The sequence below is a fragment of the Ischnura elegans genome, chromosome 5 (assembly GCF_921293095.1).
Source record: "Ischnura elegans chromosome 5, ioIscEleg1.1, whole genome shotgun sequence".
In the NCBI taxonomy this organism is placed as follows: Eukaryota; Metazoa; Arthropoda; class Insecta; order Odonata; family Coenagrionidae; genus Ischnura; species Ischnura elegans.
In genome coordinates, this window is record NC_060250.1 from 102,368,112 (window position 1) to 102,374,111 (window position 6,000).

Sequence of the window (6,000 nt, forward strand, 5' to 3'; positions counted from 1 at the left end):
TAAGTCCAGAAGTCTGTTATTTTTAATGCTATAACTTCGTTTAAAAATTGCTTACGCACAGAACAAAAGGAAGAATCCATTTCAAAGTATGATAAAATATATCATTGCACAAACCATTGACAATATAACCACTTTGTAACAGATTCTTGCAATGAGGATGATCATAAATGAGTGGGAGGGTCGGGCTTAATTTCCAAGGAGTGGCCCGCTATGGTCTCGCTAAGAAGGGTCTCAGGTCTGGTCTCACCATATCTGACAGTAGGATTGTTCCCTTCATCAAAGAAAACAAAAGGCATTGATTGCGATTTGTTACCCAATATTAGTGTATTCATAATATACAAATTATTTTGTTTTAGAAATCTCAGTTTAGACGAATGTTAATGGTCAATTTAAACCTCATTTAAAAATGGCCAAATTGGCGGCCATGCAATGCCACTCCACGTGACGTCACAGGGACCTAGATGCTTTACGAGTAGTCAGGAGTTTTACATTGTCTGAGATTACCAATGCATACATGTGGCACAGAGCTCAGGGAAACATCACTTGTTAAAATTGCCTAAGGTAGGAAAGTTTCCTTTGTTTGATAGGGTATTAATAATCCTTATTTAAGCCAAGCGCTATCTGCTAGCAGGGTACTCTGCTTACTGCTAACAGCCTGCGTCATATCGGTGCTCATAGCCTCGCACCAGGGTAGCCTCACACGGCGGCACCTGGAACCAGAATGATGTCACACGGGCTTTTCCCAGCATTCATACCTAGCTGTTGCATTTTTGCATGCTTGAAAATTTTCACTTTTCATTTAATTGGCAAATATAGATGTCGTCATTTAAAAATCTAAAAGCATGAAACACATACTCGAGGCGTAATCTGTCGATTTAGGCAATTAAAAAAAATAGGAAACCACCCTATTCTCTGCCATTAGAAACTCCCTCTTCCTGCCCAACTGGAAACTGTTGTAGAGGCTGACCAACAGCCAAAGCCTTCCCTTTGGATCACACAGATGTTGTGCAGCACACGGCATGACAATATGAGTATTGGAATCTGGTCAAGTCCTGCATAGCTAGGCTATGAAACAGAGACCACCGGCCTTTCAGGAGGCTGAAAGCTCTCTTAATAGCCATCTTGGTGAAGAGAAGCAGGAATAAAAAATTTTCTTCCAGTGTGATAGGTGGCCATCGTCTGCATCAGGGGTAAGGAGCTAGAGGTGTAAACCATAGGTAGCATACCCAATGATATGGAATCATTGGGGAACATCGTTGGGTCAGCCACTAAAAGCAGAAACAGATGACAGCTGAAAAACTTTGGCATCATGCACAAAGCCCACATTGCCCACATAGCAGTGTGTGAAAACAGCCTCACTGTCATGGACGGCCGACAAAGATGAACAAACAAAACGTTCATGGCACAAACCAGCAGAATATAGATATATCAGGTAATCTACTTCAACTGAAAGGCATTTTTATGGTAAAATTTATTGCAGACTGGGCTGATTTTATGTCCATACAAAACAAGCCATTCATTTCGGTGCCAATTGGGCAGACAACCTGCCAGAATCTCTCCCACAAACTACTCCAGTTATATTTACAGATGTCACAAACATCATTTTGAACGGCAACAGACAAAGGCAAAGGTCAGACTGTAGGGACAGAAAAGCCATAGCCGAGAGGTCCTGAATACCATGTTCATCATCCAGTGGCGGCTGGTGGTAATTTATCTAGGGTGTGCATTAGAGCAGATATAGGATGATTTAATTATATTATGTTAATCCTAATCCATGAGCGTCATATTTCGTCGTAATAGAATACATAGCAAGCAAAACATATCACTGGTACACTCTACCCTTAAAATTGCATGAACAGAAATAATATTAGCATGTGTGAAAATAATTATTCTCAACACACCTTTACAAGTGACGGTAGTTGAAATTCATTCACTTTTCCTTACACCCTATGAGGAAGTAGTGTAGAAAACAGCTATACAGATGGCTCTGTAGACGGACTAGGATCCTGGGCGCAGGTAGTGTAGGTGGCGGCTACACCACTACACTACCTGCTAGTCAGTCACCAAAATTATGCGCGTGCGCATTCGCATGGTTTTGAGTCTGCTCCCATCGCCCCTTTGAACAGCACATACCCCCCCGCTTACCTCGTCCCGCCAGAGCACCCTCAAGCGATCGCACAGACCGAAAATGCGCACGGGATCGCACACTTGTAGAGCGGTGAATTCGAATAGGAGATAGCTGTAGCGTTCGGAGGCTCATGTTTCTTGCACATGCAGACAGTACTTTTATCCTTCGCGTTGCAAAGAAATAGTTTTCTTTTATAATTTATTCATCTTTGGGTGTGCACTTGCTAACATGCGTATACGCACGCGCCGCCACTGTCATCATCCCTAAAAACTGAGTTTGCACGTAATGCACAATATTTTACAAATTTTCTTTCTTTGCAATCAATGGAATTATCAAGTTCACACCAGGTGTGCCGACCTACAAAAAATATTGGGTGGGCCCATATTGGGGGTCTTGCAGATTGGGAGACCTGGAGATTATATAGATAATAAGTTTTAAAGTTTTTTTTGCATTTTAAAAGAGTCATAAGATCAACATTAGAGCCCTGAAAACTCGACTCTTGATAACTCGACACTCCGGGAAATTGAAAAGCCTGACACATCTTTTCCTCCCCCTCATAATGAATTTTTGAGGGGGCTTGGGCTCCCTCCAGCCCCATGGAGTCGGCGCCACTGGTTCACACACCTGCAGGTGGATAGAATTAGAATAGAATAAAACCCTTCCTATTAATATAGGCAGCAGCACTTTTGTTCAGTGCAAGAATTTCTATGTGGGTACCATCTATGGCATTGATAATCCCTCAGGGAAACCGCTTTGACTGAGAAAAGCCATCAATAAATCTCACAGCCGCTTCCCTGATTGGCCACATAACATACTTCTGAGCCATTCTCGTGAGAGTCACTCTCCTTGTGGCTCTCCCAACTCCAAATTACTGACTTACCTGAAAAGAGTCACCCATGATTTAGTAAAGGAAAACTCACAACATATCAAGGCAGGTGCATAGCTAGGAATTAAGTCTAGGTGGGGCTTTAGGCACAGCTAATACTGGAGGGTATGGAATAGCCGCCAGGGTAAGTAGGAGGTATGGGAGCTCTTCCCCAGAAAATTTTTAAGATAAATGGTTCAAAATGTTGAGTTTCAGGGACGCAGCTAAGAATTAAGGCTGGGGGGGGGGGGGGTTTAGGCACCACTATAATACTTTGTATTATCCAGATTTCACTGTATTTCAATATGTTGAACTTTCAATATATGATGCCTGAAGCGGTTGAACCTAAGTATGTATATCTACTGTATTCCGTCCGTGGTAACTTGTCCTGCATAACTCATTGGAGGCATTTCTCTGGCATTCTTCCCATTGACTTCTCTTAAATAATGGTTTTCATTTCCCCATATACTTCATGATGTGGCCAATTAAGTTGTCCTGTCTTCTTCTGTGGTCTTTCAAGATGATCACTAGATGCCTGAAAAACTTTTCTCAGTCATTTCTTTGAAAATTATCAGACCTTTCAATCTATTCTCATCTATTACCTACTTCAAATTCCTTCCTCCAGAAAATTTTTAAGATTAATGGTTCAAAATGGTGAGTTTTACGGCTTTCTGAGGGATATTTGATTAATCCTAACACTATTCTATAAGTAATACTAATCCATTAAGTAAAACGGATTAAATTTAAAAATTTCTCTGAGCTCTGGTGGGGGTTTTATCCCCCATAATCCCCCCCCCCTCTGCGCCACTGGTGAGTTTAACGGCTTTATGAGGGATATTTTATTAATCCTTACACTATCCTATAAGTAATCATTGTCAGTTAAATAAAATGGATTAAATTTTAAAATTTCTCTGAGTTCTGGGGGGGGGAGTTATCCCCCAAAACCTACCCCCAATGTATCAAGGTACATATAACGGCACAAACTCATTGCTATAAAAACTGGAATGTAAGCATATAATTTCTATATGTTCCATTCCATCCTTCCATTTATATTCCTACAATTGTTTTTATATGCCTCATATATTATTTATTATATATCCTGGAGACATTACATGAATGCATAGGACAGGTCAAGATAAGAGAAAAAAAAGTAATCACACACAAAGGCACAGCAGTTCAACATTACGAAAAGTACTCATCCACAGTATAAAAACACTTTGTCATAAGAAACTTCCTCAGCTGGTATTTGAAAGCAGACAATTTTTCAATGTTTTTTAAATGCCTAGGAAGGACATTGTACATTTTGATGCACATCACTCTTGGACCTAAAGAAGAGACCTTAAAATTTTGCTGTACAACATATAGATCTGATGTCTGTCTAGTATTGTGTAGATGATAAGACTCATTTTTGCTAAACAAAGATAAATTTTCCCAAGTAAAAACCAGAGTACAATAAATATAGATTGATGGCACAGTAAGCAAGTCTAATTTTATGAAGAGAGGTCGGCAATGGCTCCTGAATTGGGCATTACACATGGATCTTACTATCTTCTTTTGGACTATATAAATTTTATCTAACAAGGATGATGAACCCCAAATAATTATACCATATGATACATGAGAGTAAAAACAAGCATAATATACACTTTTGAGCACTTCAACACTAAGTGAGTGTTTAACAATAGACAATAAATAGTACGCAGAGTTTAGTTTTTTACATAGGTTCTCAATGTGAGAGGACCAATTCAAAAGTGGGTCAATATGGACACCGAGAAATTTAATACACTCTTCCAGTTGAAGATCTGTATTAATGCAAGAATGCAATTTGTGAAGACCTCGTGATGAAGAGGAAACAGAGTCTGAGTTTTATCCTTGTTCAGGCTAAGTTTGTGATCCCAGCACCAATGAGACATCCTTACCATGATCTCATTGATACCCTCGACTAGGTTATTATAGCCTCGTTGGCCACTTAGGAAATTTGCATCATCAGCATATAAAACTACCATATTACTATCATTGTTGAGCAGGGTAACAGGGAGATCATTTACAAAAATTAGGAAGAGGACAGGACCCAAGATTGAACCTTGGGGAACTCCTTGGGGAGCATATATGTATGGTAATGATCAGGGCCGTCGCGTGGGTGGGGCAACCAGGGCGGTCGCCCCGGGCGCCGCGGCCAGGGGGGCGCCGCTACGGCAGGGAAAACGGGAATTTTGCGGTAGAATAAACGGGAATCTTGCGGCAGGGAAAACAAAAATGTTTACTACCAGAATTTAAAAAAAGTAGTTTTTACAATAACAAAATAAACATTCTGCAATAATAACTAAAATATTCGTTATCTTAAGTCAATATCTTTTCAAAATTTAGTAATTGAATATGCGTGCTTTTCGTCAAGCAGATGGAGGATTTTTCTTTCTTAGTGTGCTTATAGTCATATGGCATGACTTGCTGTTCGAAATCAACATAATCAGCAAAACTCTTGAAGGGAAGGCTAAGGACTGTAAGTGATGCTGCCAAGAAGATCAGTAATTGTTTAGACTTCTTGGACAAATTTCGGGAAAGTGGATTCGTTGACGCGGTAATTACAGCGAAAGAGATACCAGAAGAGCTAGAAATCGAACCAGTCTTCCAAAAAAAGAAAATACGAAAAAAGAAACAATTATTTTTTAATGAAAATAATGAGGAAGAGGAAGTGCAAGCATCTGCATCAGAGACATTCAAGAGGGAGGTATTTTATCCACTGGTGGACACAGTTAGCACGTCAGTGAAAAGTAGGTCAACTGCAATTGAAAACCATAATGTACAGTGGGGCTTCTTGTACAATGTGGCTAACCTCCCAGCAAAGGACACGCTGAAACAAAATTGTTTGAATCTTGAATCTACGTTAAAAAATACTGACGCTTCAGACATTAATGGCAATGAACTTTTTTGTGAACTACAACATATCCACACCATCTTGGAACTGATAGAACCTCAATTTCATCCCATCGAAGTCTTACGAACAATC